General features: G+C 42.1%; 1 protein-coding gene across 1 annotated transcript in view; it reads right to left on the bottom strand.

Moving 5' to 3' along the window:
- Positions 1–619, bottom strand: part of AGTR1 (angiotensin II receptor type 1) — a 45,063-nt gene extending 44,444 nt beyond the window's left edge. The window contains exon 1 of the mRNA XM_003416165.4: positions 555–619. The gene's annotated coding sequence lies outside the window, so the exon portion shown is untranslated. The remainder of the gene's footprint in view (positions 1–554) is intronic.
- Positions 620–16,431: the final 15,812 nt, after the last annotated feature.

Genomic DNA, 16,431 nt, shown 5'->3' with positions numbered 1-16,431 from the left:
TCTTATATCTTAAATCCTATGTCTCATGGTTAGGAGTAAGCAGTAAGCGTGTAAGAATGAGACTCTGAGGCATTCGGGTTTACGAGTCAGAATCTACTCAATGGCAACAGAGTCCATTTTTTTTTTTTTTTTTGGAATGACTTTTAGCCATGTAATTTCTGATAGTGAGTGCTAGGAGGGTTCACAAAGCTGATGACTGAGCAAAATCTTTCCCTCCAGGCCCTCCCAGACCCTACACGGTATAGGGTGCACGGCAGGATATCCCTGTGGTTTCACCAGTGGACACTGGCCATGAGGAGATCTTTCCCGAGGGGTCGCCAGTCCTTCACGTGGTTTATCATTAGAGCCTGAATGGCAATGTTTTGGTAATTCGGACATTGTTTACATTTAAAAATATAAATATATATATGCTGTTAAGCTGTATATTGGAGGGGATGGAGTAAGACTGGTTGGAATTTCATCTCTTCCTCTTCTGTTTTTGTCACTGGGTGATGAGTTTACACATGAGAGAAAACTCGCCAACGGACACAACGCTGAAGATTTAAGACGTTTACCTGCCTGGAGACTTTCCTGGGCGGCTTCAGTTTCAGTGATTTATTCAGAGAAAAATCCAGTCATTTTACACCAATTTATCATGTATCGAATCTGGAAAGAAAAAAAAAAAAAGATGAAAAAGATTCACTGGAAATGGTTATATGTGTATGTGTGTGTATGTGTATATATATACACACACATATGAAGAATTGACGCCTTTGAATTGGTGTTGGCGAAGAATACTGAGTGTACCGTGTGGAGTGCCAAAAGAGCCAATCTCTGCTGGGAGAAGTACAACGAGAATGTTCCTTGGAAGCACGGACGGTGAGACTATTTCTCACATGCTTTGGACATATTATCAGGAGGGATCAGTCCCTGGAGAAGGACATCATGCTTGGTGAAGTAGAGGGTCAGGGATAAAAGAAAGACCCTGAACGAAATGGACTGACACAGCGGCTGCAACAAGGGGCCCAAGCACAGCAACGGTTGTAAGGATGGTGCAGGACCGGGCCGTGTTTTGTTTTGCTGTACCTAGCATCGCTATGAGTTGGAACTGACTCAATGGCATCTACCAACAACTATATATATATATAATTTTTTTTATATTTAATTTACAGAATACACATTAACACTGCATCTTAAAAAATGTTCTGGAGGGAATGACACCATCTGGTCCATATCAAGAACATGTTTTTCCTTCCACAGAGTTAGGCTTTACTAAGTGGCTGTCTGTCACGGGCTCTAGTTCTGTTCCTGCTCATAATAAACATCTTCCCCTACACCCTTGCAGATACACATTAAAACCCGAAAACCCACTGCCATCGAGTCGATTCCGACTCATAGCAACTCTATAGGACAGAGTAGAGCTGCCCTATAAGGTTTCCAAGGCTGTCATCTTTACAGAAACAGACCGCCACATCTTTCTTCTATGGAGCGGCTGGTGGGATTGAGTCACTGACCGACCTTTTGGTTAACAGCTGAGCACTTAACCACTGCATCATCAAGGCTGCTTAGATACACAGTAAACAACAACAACAAAAAAACCCACTGCCGTCGAGTCAATTCCAACTCATAGTGACCCTACAGGACTGAGCAGAACTGCCCCATAGGGTTTCCAAGGAGTGGCGGCTGGTGGATTCAAATTGCCGACCTTTTGGTTAACAGCTAAACGCTTAACCACTGCACAACTAGGTGCCCAGATACACATTAGAGGAGGAGAAAAACAAAGTTGGTAGGTAAAGTGCAGTCTTATTCTAAGACACTTGCTTTTTGTAGATGTAGCTTCTAAATATAAGAAGTATCATAATGGATTAATTTTTGCTTGTGGGTCTATAGCTGAACTTTGCTAAATGATTTTAATTTTCTTCTTAGTATAAAATTTATACAAGTGTTACTGCACCACGGTTTTAAAAAAATGCCTTTAAAAATATTTTTCTATTTTTTTTTCATGGAAGGAATACATATATATGGCACAGAAAAATATAAAATAAAAGTCTCCCAGCTCTTGCTAATCTTCTCTCTGGATTTACATCCCAGAGATATTCACTACTACTAACAGTTTCTTGCCTAAGAAAAAAATCCTTGTAGAAATTTAAAAAATGTATAGACATGCATATAAATGTATAGATCTGTGTCTTTTTGTTTTTTTCTTTTACACAGTTGGGATCATATTATTCTTTCCTTCCCCCCTCCCCCCCCACTTAATACACTTTAGAGAGCTTCCCACATCAGCATACATAAATCTACTTCTTTCATTTCGATGACCAGCCAGTATTGCATTCGTTGCACTGATAAATAATAATTTGTTTAGCCAGCCCCTGTTCATGGACCTTACCTTTTTTTTGTTTGTTTCTTTCCCTTTTTGACTGCTACAATATGGCTCAATGATCATACTTATACATGTGTATTTTTGTATAGCATAAGTTCCAAACAGTAGAATTGTTGGAGCAAACTGTACACTCTAAATTTTTGATAGATATTCACAAACTTTCCTCTATAAAGGCTGCACCAATTTATATTACTAAAAATACAGCTTTAATCAAAGCTTAAATTTTTTCTCCATCTGATAAGTAAAAAAAAAAAATACATATGTCTTTGCTTTGATTTATATTTCTTTAATTATTTATAAAGTTGAGCTTCATTTCATTTTCTTCTTTCTTTCTGTGGAGTTATGCTTCTAATTTGCCCAGTCATGGCTTTTGCTCATTTTTCAATCAAGTTGTTCATTACTTTTTTCATTTTTTAAAGCGCTCAGGTTAAGAAAAGTGGCATTTTATATACAATGTGTGGCATCTAGCTTTCCCTTTTTCTGTTTGTTTGTTTTTCTTTTGACTTTGTTTATGGTGCTTTTTGACACATAAAGTCTTAATTTGTTTAGGTAACCAAATTCATCAGTAATTTTCTTTATGGATTTGGGTACATTTTTTAAAATTAATACTTTCTATTTTTTGTTTCTTTGTGAATTTTTTAACAAGTTTTTTTTTAAGTGGAAGAGTTATCTGAGAAGACTGTGCATGGCTTACTTTTTTTTTTTTTTTAATGTACCCACACACATGTATATAGCATACTATAGCACTAGTGTCATCTAAAAGGATTTTTGTCTTAGAAGGATTTATTATATTCTTATTTCATGGTATTATTTTCATTAGAACACCAACAGCCCACGTAAGACCTTAATGGCCCCTAGAAAAGAATCTACCAAACATATGCACACTCACACACACGTTGGATCACACACATGATACATGATACATGTTTTATAATGACATTATTCACTTAATATTTTTCCTTGTCATCAAAAAAAATTTTTTTAAATTACTGTTAATGACTATATAATATTCTATCCTATGGCTTAGCCTAATGGGGATTTGAAAGACTAGGAATAGACGGATGTTTCTCTCGTAAATCAATTCTATTAACTCAGCAGATCAAAGGTGAGAACGCATTCAAGAAATCACTATGCAGGAGCCACACCACATTCTTTTCCATTCCTCGTGAAATGGCAGCAAATTTCTGTGTGAAGGTTAAGGGCTGGGAGGTTTCATGGAACAACATGTTTTATGTGAAGAGACATCATTTGAAGGGAAAGAGGGTTCGGTTGTTAAAGCAAGGTTGACGGAACATTCTAGCTCTGGGGACATTCTGTATATATTTAGAAGTGCATGAAATATCTTTGAATTAGACAGCAAAAAGAATTTGTATCAAAAGGTGCAGGAAAGTAAATATGATAAAAAATTGCAAATGTATGAAGTTTACCAAGAAATGCTGTGAGTTTTCCCCCCTGAAAATCCTGGACTAGATTATGTTCAGTTCTACGATTACAAATATTTGGGTTTAGTGAGGCCAGCTGGACACTAAAGAGTCTTAAGGGGTCCATCGGTGCTTTATCACTGACTGGCGCTAAGAAACTCTGCCTGCTGTGTGTAGGCTCTCTTCTTCGTACCATGTCCCTTCCCTGCCAGCCCTTACTTAGCATTATGGCAGCACTGAGTTGATTTTGTAGTTTCTGGGGGGTGGGGGGGTGCCTGGGGGGATGGGATGCAAATAGTTAACATACGCAGCTGCTAACTGAAAGTGTGGAGGTTTAAATCCATGCGGGGGTACCTCGGAAGAAAAGCCTGGTGATCTGCTTCTGAAAAATCAGTCCATTAAAAATCCTACGAAGCACAGTTCTACTCCCACACCCATGAGGTTGCCATGAATTGGAGTTGACTCCGTGGCAACTGGTTTGAGTCAGTTTTTCCCTTGACCTGTAATGTACATATCAGACTCCATACTGTTAGTGGTGCCTGCGTATCTAAAGCCCTGGATCCAAGAAGCTAGTGAAATTCTGTCCTACAAAGATGTCCTTTTATCACCGAGAAAATCACAGTGGCTCAGTCCTGTTGGCAAACCTCTCCTCTCAAGCATGGTCACAGGGAACCCAGATTCACCTCTGTCCTTTGGCCAATATTGGTGAGTCCCTGTCAGAAAGACAGGCATTTGGCCAGATCCCACTGACAAGTATCAGTGACTCTGCGAGCACTGGAGAAACAGTTCAGGGACTAAATCATTTCTAGAGTGACAGCTTTAAAGTCGGTCACCACTTGCTTGGAGACTGACTTGTGAGTAACTATATTCAACTACAGTGTTGTAAACCATGCTTGTAGATACCCAGTAAAAAAAACGAAACAAACATTGCTGTCAATTCCGACCCATAGCAACCCTACAGGACAGAGTAGAAGTGCACCATAGGGTTTCCGAGGCTGTAAATCTTTATGGAAGCAGACTGCCACATATTCCTCCCGCAGAGCCGCTAGTGGGTTTGAACCTTTTGGTCAGCAGCCGAACACTTAACCTCTTCGCCACCAGGGCTTCTTATGCTTATAAATAGGGATCTGAAAATGTATTTAATGTTATCCATGACTTTAGCGGAAAAACACACAAAAAAGAGGCCAGCTAGTGATGTTCGTGGAGCATTTCGTAGTAGAATATAAGGATGAATGAGATGTGGTCCCTACCATCAACAGAGTTATAATGCCGTGGGGAGGGGAAGGAGCCGTGGTTATTACGGAAGTGGCTAGAATCAAACGGTGTGACATGTTAGACGTTCTGCCTGGTCTGACATGCAGGACAGAAGGAGGGGCTGATTATAAATGGCCCCTCACTCCAGTGGCAGAGAGGTGGTTAACCAGTTGCCATCGAGTTGAACCTGACTCCTGGAGACTCCATGTGTGTCCAAGTGGAATGATGTTCTTTAGGGTTTTCAATGGTAATATTTCACAAGGAGATCTCCAGGCCTTTCTTCTGAGTTGCCTCTGGGTGTACTCGACTCTCTAATCTTACAGTTAGCTGCTGAGCACATTAACCATTTGCACTACCCAGGGATTCCATAAAGGGGGTTCCCCCACAAAAAAAAAAAAAAAACCCCAAACCCAGGGCCATGGAGTTGATTCGAACTCCTAGCAACCCCATAGGGTTTCCAAGGTTGTAAATCTCTATGGAAGCAGACCGACACATCTTCCTCTCTTGGAGCCACTGATGGTTTTCAACCACCAAACTTTTGGTTAGTAGTCAATTGCTTTAACCAGTGAGCCACCAGGGCTCCTCTAGAGGTGATTAGAGAGACTTATATCAATATGTGCTCATCTTGATTTTCAGCATCCCTCTAGGTCAAAGACATTTTCATACATTGGTGTGTCCTCAGAGCCTAGTATCACTCAGATCCACAGCACTGTCTCTTTAAAAAAACCCACTGCTGTTGAGTCTATTCTGACTCATAGCGACCCTACGGGACAGAGTAGAACTGCCGCAAAGGATTTCCAAGGCTTTAGAAAAAAAAAAAAAAAATCTTCACAGAAGCGACTGCCACATCCTTCTCCTGAAGAGAAGCTGATGGGTTCCAAATGCCTACCTTTGAGTTAGCAGCCGAGCGCTTTAACTGCTGTACCACCAGAGCTCCACTGTCTCTTTATGTATCTGCTACTGTTGTCAAACCTTTGACAGACATAGTTCTTCATTTTTATAAGTCGATAAGAGGAGCTTTGATTAATATAAGAAAATATCTTAAGAATACTTAGAGATCAAATTAACCCAAACCAAAACCAAACCTGTTGCGGTCGAGTTGATTCCAACTCATAGCGACCCTATGGGACAGAGTAGAACTGCCCCGTAGGGTTTCCATGGAATGGCTAGCGGATTCGAACTGACCTTTTGGTTAGCAGCCTACCTCTTAACCTCTGCATCATCCAGTCTCCAGAGGTCAAATTAGCAATTTTAAATTCTTTTTAAGATCACACGACCATCTGTGTATTTTCCAATATACTTGCTCCTTAGTTAACTGCCCAAAATAAGATTTTAACCATATTTGTCGAAGAACAAAGGAGTTTATATGCATAAAAAATGAACAAGTCATCACATAAAAGTTGACCAAAATGGAATGATTATTTTTGGATTCTAAAATTTAATCACATTTAGAACTAAGACATGAAATATGAAGGCATGCTGTAATTATGAAAAACAAAGCATGACCATTTTTTACTCATTTCCAAATTTTCAAATTTTAGAAAAGTAATTAAAGTTGAGACTTGCAACACAATTCAAAATATAATCTTGTGTATAGGAAGGCGACACTAACAAGTACTGACAGGTTCCAGACATTTATTTCCATTAAGAAATTTGCTGATGCACGTATTTAAGAAGAAAACAAATCTTTTAAACTGAGCTACAAGAAGAATGTAAAATAATCACAAAGCATTTATATTATTTAGTGAATTGTTGGTTAGTAAAATATTCTGAAAGACAGTTTGGGTTTTCCTACGCAAGGGATTTTTGTTCCCCCTGTGAACGCATCTGCTGTGAAGAGAAAGGATCAAAATGAGGTAGTAAATCTTTGAATGTTAACACAGCCACAGCTATAACTGTTCTAAATATATACTTTGTTTTCTATTTCCCATTGTTCAATTTGTCATTAATGTAACAACTTGCTAATCAAACATTTGGCAAATGTATAGCTCTTTAGGTATTTTTTCTGTGACTGAAAGTGTTTTTCAGAGGTTTAATAAGATGATGGTAGTCACTTACACATCAGTTGATTATCTGAAATCCCTGTAGATACTCCTTGCCTTGATTTAGGAGGACATTATATATTTTATTTTTAGAAGCTGAAATTCCCATATTATGAATAAAATAGAAAAAACATAAGATGATAGCTAAATTTAAGTTGGAAATGGCACAGAATTTGCTTTTCTTGATGGAAGGTTTAGTACACTGTTTTCAAAAACACCTATGTGAAATGAGACACAAACCGTAGCATGCAATCACTTCACCCACTTTTGAAAGAGAAACCTTAGAGCTCCTTTTAAGAAAAATAACACTTACCAGTGGCATGCGTATAAAAGCTGATTTGTCCAGCTTGCTTGATTAACATAAAAATTCCCAACCTGACCTTGAATACTTAGTCATTATTTTGTTGCTCTGGCACTGCATTTGTTTATTGCCAGTGTGTCTCCAGGTCAGCTTTTTAATCTTTACTACATTTCAACTTAACTTCGAACTTCTAAACAAAATGCGTCCTTTCTAGTCTATTTGGAAAATTCTCTGGCATCGCCCAGTCATTAAGAGAGCAGCGAAAGGACTAAGTGATTTTCTAGCCATAGTGCTAAAGGGCAGCCAAAACATGTCAATGTGACGAGACTCTATCTTTATCCCTGTAGCAAACATGAGAGCAAAACACAACAGCTTTCAGTTATTTGCTTAAAACAGACACCGCAGCAGCAGAGACTCAACCAGGAGGCATCCATCATGCATTTAAACTACGGGTTTCAAACTGCTCCGCTAGGTACCGTACTTGGTCTTTGGGTAAACAGCAGATTGAATTTTTCTTTCTCTCCAGCGCAGGGTAACTAATCAGTCATAATAACCATAGCAATAAGCAGCAGCAACAAGAACAAAAAAAACCCAACTATATATACCTACACACATACACAATTCTGACTCCAAATTGGAGAGAAGAAGAAGAAAGTAGGAAACCTGTACAATCCATAAATTTGTCCCTTTCTGAACATGGGACCCGGGTGAGAGACGGAGAGGAAAGATTTGAGTTCAGAGCACTGTGTGGTGGGGAGCTTTTTGGCAGCAACAGTGACAAAGACATTTTGTAAACCTTGAGGAAGACAAGTCTTCCGTTGGCCCCGGTGGAAGTAAGTTTTCTTCTGCACTGGATGATGGAGCAATTGATTTAAGTCAAAGAAGAGCTACGCGTAATGGGAATGAAAAACAAGGAAGTCAGGAAAACAAGGCGACAGAGTAGATAACAGACATGAAACAAATTATCATGGAACTTCAGCAAATGTTGACACACAGCAAGTTGGGTCACTTCCTGGGCCCTGGGTCGGGTTACAGGACTGCTCACCTTAATTACGGGATGGACGCTTGGTGTCATTACTGAAAACCCTAATGATTTTCCAGAGCAGATTATTTAACAGGAGAGTTATTTAGACAGTTTTGAGAACCCCAAACACGGGCCAAAACGGTAATTGTTATAGACTTTTATGTTTTAAGCAGTAACTAGGGAACGAAAGAAATCAAGGAATTTTATCACTGGACCGGACCGTGGATATCATGTAGTTGAACCCCCTTCCCTTTATGGGCAGACCTGAGAGTCACAGTTGTTAAATGACTTTCCTAATATCACATACCATAGCAGCCTTGGTGGTGCAGTGGTTACAGTGCTTGGCTGCAAACTGAAAGGTGGGCAGTTGGAACTCACTCGCTGCTCCTCAGGAGAAAGATGTGGCAGTCTGCCTCCGTCAAGATTTAGGGCCTTGGAAACATTAGGGGGCAGTTCTACTCTGTCCTACAGGGTCACTATGAGTTGAAGGCAGTGTTTTTTGGGAGGCGGGGGCGGAGGCGGAATATCACACTGCAAGTCAAGTGCTTCCCTGACCACTGAACCATCTGAGCCAGGAAGGGTGGAGAAGAGGAACATGAGGGAAGCAGCCATCACTAAGGCATCCATCACAGCCTGAGGAGAGATCAGTGGCATGGACCCTTTACAGGGAGACACCAGTGGAGACAAATGGAGCCCCGGTGGCGCAGTGGTTAAGATCTTGGCTGCTAACCAAGAGGTCAGCAGTTCGAATCCACCAGTGGCTCCTTGGAAACCCCATAGGGCAGTTCTACTCTGTCCTGTAGGGTCACTAAGAGTTGGAATCGACTTGCTGGCAATGTTTTTTTTTTTTTTTTTTTTTGTAATGGAGACAAGGGAAGCAGGAAAGTTTCTTTCAGAGAAGACTTACAGATGGGGTTAAAGCTCATGTAAGAGAGGTGAATGACTGAAATCCCAGACCCCACAGGTGGCAACTACTAAGAGAACCATGTTGGTGAAGCACCTTCGGAAGAGATACAAGTCACTCAACAAAGTTATAAGATAAAACAGTAGGGTGCTAGATTTCTTGTCTCCTCACTGTTACTTTCTTTTCCCCAAATAACACTGGAAGTAAATACAGCCAGCTCCTAAATGTGATCTCAGAGGAAAGTGAATTTCAGACACTTAATTAGGCCATCGGCAAACAAAGATTAGGTAGAAAGACCCCAGGAAGGTTCAGTGGTCTTGTCTCCACTGGTTGTGCAAGGAAAATGGGGATGGGACCTTTTGAGAAAGACTCGCTCAGGTCTTCAGGAGAGCCTGGCATGCTGGCCCTGTGAGGGACACTGAGCTGAACGTTTAAGCTACAGAGTCGCTGTGAGTGGGAATCACCTGGAGAGTTGTCAACAGGTTTGGATTTTGTTTTAGAGAATAGTGTACCAGACATAGGTGGAGAGGAGTGAAGGGGGCTGCAAGAGGCTCTGTTCAGTCCTGGAAGCAGAGGAGTTTCTGCTAAGACCCTGCCTCAGTTACAAATGTGCACTGACTGGCAAGGCTGAGGGGACTGAAGTGAGGAGCCGCTCCAGCTTCTCCGCTCCTCAATCTGACGGATTAAAAGGCACCTGGGAACCACCTGAGTGTGGGACGCTTTGAACCTTGTGAGGGGGTGCGGCTCACGGGACTGAGGTGCTGCTCAGGACTCGGCTAGGGGCTGTGGGAGAAGGAGAAGGAGAGGGAGAGGGTGAGCGGAGCTGGGACATCTCGGAAGCAGACGGGCAGGTGGGGACAGTCTTCACTCAGCTCAGAAGCAGCACAACTTTTAAACCGACGCCCCGCGGAGTCACACCGACCTCCCCCTCAAGCCGTGGTTAAAAGACTAAAGTTTGCCAAAAGCTTCGGGAAGAAAGTTTACTTGTTTGCATCGCCTTTCTGGAAATTTCCTGTTTGTACGCGGAAGAATTTGGGCAAATCAGAATACAGGCAAGGCCAAAGGATTCCATTCCAACCCCGGCGCCCCTCACCTGCTTTGGGGAAGGGCTGCCGGCCCCAGGGTGGCCGCTGCCCAGAGCTCCGCTCGTCTCTCCCTGGTCCCCGGGAGCGTCCCGGCACCGCAGCCCCCCGTTAGGACATCTTGACCTGAAACTTACCGCCCCCGCCCCGGCAGCCCCCCAAGCCGCGCCGGACAGTGGGCGCGAACTCACCGGCGCCCGGGGCGCTGCGCCCACGGGGGCGGCGCGCTGGCGGCTGTGCGGGTCCCGCCCGCCGCTCTGCGTCCGGCTCTCCGCGCTCAGGGCCGGCGCCCGCTGCAGCCGCTCCCCGGGGACCGCGCCGCCAGCCCGGCGGAGCTGCGAGCCGTTGTGTCCGTCCAGTCGCTCTGTCGCCCGCTGGCCCGGGCCGCGCAGTCAGGCGCTGGAATGGTCTGCGCCCAGGCAGCCCCGGATTTATAGCGAGGGGCGTTCCTGCCTTGCCGGGCTCCAGGGGCGAGGCTCGGTTTTGCATTCCCTCCTCCTCCGCTCCGCCCCAGGAGACCCTCCCGCCCCAACCCTGTCCTTGTCCAGATGCTGACGGCAGCCGGGAGGATGCTTCAGCGTCCCTGTGTCACCTCGGGCGACCTGCGCACCCAGCCTGGAACTGCGCGTTCGGAGGGGTCTTGAAGGGGAAGAGGGGAACAGGAATAGCGGTTCACGCCAGTACTACTGTGCCTCCACTTTTTTTCCCCCCTAACCTTTGAAAACTTTTAGACTTGAATTAGGAAACTCCTTCTCTTTCCTGTATCTCAGCCTTTGACAACGCGCTGCACATCATAGATACTCTATACTAATTTCAGAGTGAAAGAGTGGACTTTCGTTTTCCCCTATTGCGTTGACTTTTTAAAAACTAAAAATACAGAAAAAGTTTTTTTTAAAGCAAAATATGATCAGTTATTTAAGGATTAATACCAATTCTTCACAAACTCTTTCAAAAAACAGAAGAGGAGGGAACACTTCTGAGCTCATTCTATGAAGCCAATATTACTCTGATGCCAAAAGTACAGAAATCACGAGAAAGGAAAACTGCAAGCCAATATCTCTTATGAATACAGATACAAAATCCTCAATAAAATACCAAAGAAATCGAATCCAGAAACATATAAAAAAGATTATACACCATAACCAAGTTGGATTTATTCCAGGTAGGCAAGATTACTTTACTGAAAATCAATGTAATATAGTACTGTCTCAATAAAACAAAAACCACATGATCGTTTCAGTAGATAAAAAAAAGCATTTGACAAAATTCAACACCCTTTCATAATAAAAAGGCTTAACGAATTAGGATTAGAAAGGCACTTCTTCAAACTGTAAAGATTGTCTACGAAAAACTCACTGACACCATACTTAACGGTGAAAGATGGAAAACTTTCCCTATAAGATCAGGAACCAGACAAGGATGTCCCATCTTGCCACGTCTAGTCAACATTGTACTAGACGTTCTAGCCAAGGTAATGAAGCAAGAAAAAGAAAGAAAAGGCATCCAAATTGCAAAGGAAGTAAAACTATTTTTATTTGCGGATGATATGATTTTGTATTTAGAAAATCCTAAGGAATCCACTAAAAAAACTGCTAGAGCTAATACACGAATTCAGCAAGATTGCAATATACAAGGTCGATATATAAAAATCAGTTTTATTTCCATATAAAGCAATCAACAATCCAGAAATAAAATTAAGAAAATACTTCCATTTATAATAGCATGGAAAGAATAAGATATTTACAAATAAATTTAAAGAAGTGAAAAACTTGTACTGTGAAATCCAGAAACATTGTTAAAAAGAAGTTAAAGGAGACTTAAATAAATGCAAAGATATTCCACCTTCATCTATTGGAAGACTGAATATTGTTAAATTGACAATATCTCTCAAATGATCTATAGATTAAATACAATCCCAATCAAAATCCCAACTGACTTTTTTGCAGAAATTGACAAGATGATCCTAAAATTCATATGGAAGTAGAAGTGACCCAGAATAAGAAAAACAATATTATAAAAAAAACAAAGTAGAAGGACTCACACTTATAAACTTTCAAAATTTACTACAAGGCTTCAATGACTAAGACAGTATGGTACTGGGATAAGGATAGACATACAGGTTAATGGAATAGAATTGAGTCCAGAAATAAACCCCCACATTTATGGTCAATGTATTTCCAACAATGATGCCAAGATAACTCAATGGGGAATGAATAATCTTTTCAATAAATGGTGCTGGAATGGCTGGATATTTACATTCAAAAGAAGGAAGTTGGATCCTTTCCTACACCGTACACACAAATTAACTCGAATCAAAGACCTAAATGTAAGAGGTGAAACTGTAAAAGTCTTAAGAGAAAACAGAGAATTAAATCCTTGTGACCTTGGATCAGAACCTTCTTAGACCTAAAGCCTTCTTAGACAAGACACCAAAAAACTTAAGCAACAAAAGAAAAAAATAAATTGGATTTCACCAATCTTAAAAGCTTATATACTTAAGCGAACCTCAGAAGGTAAAAAGACAACCGACGAAATGTTTGTAAATTATATATCTGATGAGGGTCTAGTATCCAGAATATATAAAGAGCTATTATAATGCAATAATAAAAAGACAAATAACCCAGGTAAAAAATGGGCAAAGGATCTTAATAGACATCATTTCTGCAAAGAAGATATACAAATGGCCAATAAGCACATGAAAAGACACTTAACATCATTAGCCATCAGGTAAATACAAGTCTAAACCACAGTGAGATGCCACTTCACACCTACTAGATTGTGTCTTCAGGCCAGGACCTGTTTCAGTGGTTCACTATATTCCCAGGGTGTTTGGTACATGATAAGAACTCCCACAGATATAAACAAATCACTCTGATATAAGACTCACTTGGCACCACAAAAGAACTATATTTTGGAAGAAGAGTTGTTTGAGGGATGGGTAGAATTTTTGAACTGAGGATAAAGGCAACAGCACGAAAAAAAAAAAGCATGTATAAAAGTACCATGGCAGAAAAAAAAGTATTATTTGAATGAGATTAGAGTTATTGGAATTTTCTAGGGTGTACTACTACTAACTAATAGCAATAATGATAACTATCATTTATTGGATACTTATGATTCATCGGGCCTCTCTTTAGCTCTTCCTATCTATTAACGTCATTAATCATTACTGTAAACTCATATGTAAGTACCCAACCCAATTGTTGTTGTTAGGTGCTGTCAAGTAAGTTCTGACTCATAGCGACCCTATGCACAACAGAACGAAACACTGCCCGGTCCTGCGCCATCCTTACAATTGTTGTTATGCTTGAGCTCATTGTTGCAGCCACTGTGTCAATCCACCTCGTTGAGGGTCTTCCTCTTTTCTGCTGACCCTGTACTCTGCCAAGCATGATGTCCTTCTCCAGGGACTGATCCCTCCTGACAACATGTCCAAAGTATGTAAGACGCAGTCTTGCCATCCTTGCCTCTGAGGAGTATTCTGGCCGCACTTCTTCCAAGACAGCAGATTTGTTCGTTCTTTTGGCAGTCCATGGTATATTCAATATTCTTTGCCAACACCGCAATTCAAAGGCATCAACTCTTCTTCAGTCTTCCTTATCCATTGTCCAGCTTTCACATGTATATGATGCGATTGAAAATACCATGGCTTGGGTCAGGCCCACCTTAGTCTTCAAGGTGACATCTTTGCTCTTCAACACTTTAAAGAGGTCCTTTGCAGCAGATTTACCCAATGCATTGTGTCTTTTGATTTCTTGACTGCTGCTTCCATGGCTGTTGATTGTGGATCCAAGTAAAATGAAATCCTTGACAACATCAATCTTGTCTCCATTTATCATGATGTTGCTCATTGGTCCAGTTGTGAGGATTTTTGTTTTCTTTATGTTGAGGTGTAATCAAGGCTGTAGTCTTTGATCTTCATTAGTAAGTGCTTCAAGTCCTCTTCACTTTCAGCAAGCAAGGTTGTGTCATCTACATAAAGTCTATTCCAGCTCATTCTCCATGTGTGTCAGAATAGAACTGTGCTCTATAGGACTTTCAGTGGCTGATTTTGGGGAAGTAGACTGTCATGCCAGGCCTTTCTTCTTAGGTGCCTCTGGGTGAGCTCAAATTGCCAAACTTTTGGTTAGCAGCCGAGTACATTAACCCTTTGCACCACCCAGAAATTCCCACACTTAAATAGGTACACTCCCACTACCCACTGCCGATGAGTTGAAATAGGTACACTATAATCCCCATTTTACAGATGAGAATACTGAGGTACAGAAATTGAGCAAGTTGCCCAAGATTACATGATTCGAAGTGGAACAGTTAAGATTCCAAGTTGTCCAGCATCTGAGCCTATGCGTTTGCTATGCTAAGAGGGAATAGTGTCAGGAAGAATGAGGAAGATGAGGTTAGCGTGAATGTGGAGCTCAGAAGTTAGTAGCAGGGTTTGAATTTAGTTTGCTTCTTGAGGAATGACTGGCTTTTAAGCTGAGGCATGATGTGTAGGATGGAGCAGGGTGTGGTGATGTTAGAAGGAGCCCAAAATCCCACATCAGCGAAATCAAGACTAGAAGCAACGCCGAGAAAAAAATGGAGAGAACCTAGAGAAATAACTGAGCACAATGTGCATTTTGCACTGGTTCTGAGAGGCAGCTGGCCAGGTTTAGTTGTTTAAGGACTTGTGATTGTCTGCCTGGAGAGGTCCCATAAGCTAAAACCCAAAAAAACCCTAACCCATTACTGTGGAGTTGATTTCGACTCCTGGTTAACGTATAGGACAGAAGAGAACTGCCCCATAGGGTTTCCAAGGAGCAGCTGGTGGATTTAAACTGCAGACCTTTTGAATAGCAGCGGAGCTCTTAACCACTGCACCACCAGGGCTCTGGAGATGTCTCATTGGTGACTCTAATTGAAAGAGACATAGACCTCCTTCGGTTCACTTAAAAGTATTTACTCTGTTATTTATTTTTTCTTGGTGGGAGTGTCTGTTCTTAGCTCAAAGGGCTGGAAAAAAAAATATTCAAGGGTTTTAGTGACTTTTAAAGGTTTGCCTTTCTGTTCAAAACTAGGGTGACCAGGAATTAGATCCCAAAACTGTGCTGTAGGGCAGGGACCTAGTGAGGGTAAGAGTGCCCAGGAGCAATCTCTAAATTGTGTCCCCCTGCCCCCCCAGGCCAGATTGCCCAATAAGCAGGGTACACAGGGGCCAAGTTGTGCCTCCCACCAATCTGCAGTGCAAAATTTCATCTGTCCTTCCCCACACCAAAGATGGGATGAAACCTATGTGAAATTGCTCACCACAGATCAGCAAGTATAGGGTCGCTATGAGTCAGAATCCAGTCGACAGCAACCCATGCAACCGATACCTCGCTCAATGGGAACCATGCATACCAAACTGTGTTTATGGTTAATCCACTCCTACGGCCCTCAACCCCTAGCGCCCAGGAGGAAACTCTAAATGGCCTTCCCCCATTTCAGGATGAATGACGGCCTGTCAGTGGAAACGCCTTCCCCTCTCTTGTCCCGTTGCCTCAGTCGGGCACCTTTCATGTTTGTGGTGCCTTGGAATATTTTTCGGTGTGTCATCTGGTGGCCTCTTGGATTTGCGAAGGGGGCAAGTGCACCCTTCTGGCCCCTCCCACTATGCCTCTGTGTAGGGGAGAGAGCACATGGGTAGGGAGCCAAAAAGGAGGGCAGTGAGGTTGTAGACGTGAGCCTTTCACCAAGTTTGGCAGTGAAAGGAGGGAGAGGTGGAATCAGGCAGAGACCTTGAGCTGCATTTAATGCTTAGGAAGCCATAGGCACAGAGGTGAAAACAGCGGATAGGAGGAAAGAGAACAGGCAAAAGAGGAGGCAGGGAAACAGTGAAGGAGGCTCAAGAAGAGAGGGGAGGGAGTGAGATGAACAGCCCAGTTGGAGCGCTACCCTGGGAACAGGGTACAGATGGTTGTTGTTAGGTGCCTTCCAGTCTATTGAGACTCATAGCACAACAGAACGAAACACTGCCTAGTCCTACTCCATCCTCACAGTTGTCGAGGAGACAGTAGTGTGAA

This window comes from Loxodonta africana, chromosome 23 (genome assembly GCF_030014295.1).
Source record: "Loxodonta africana isolate mLoxAfr1 chromosome 23, mLoxAfr1.hap2, whole genome shotgun sequence".
NCBI classification, from domain to species: Eukaryota; Metazoa; Chordata; class Mammalia; order Proboscidea; family Elephantidae; genus Loxodonta; species Loxodonta africana.
The sequence above is the reverse complement of the archived record's forward strand: the minus strand, read 5'-3'. Positions and strand labels throughout refer to the sequence as shown.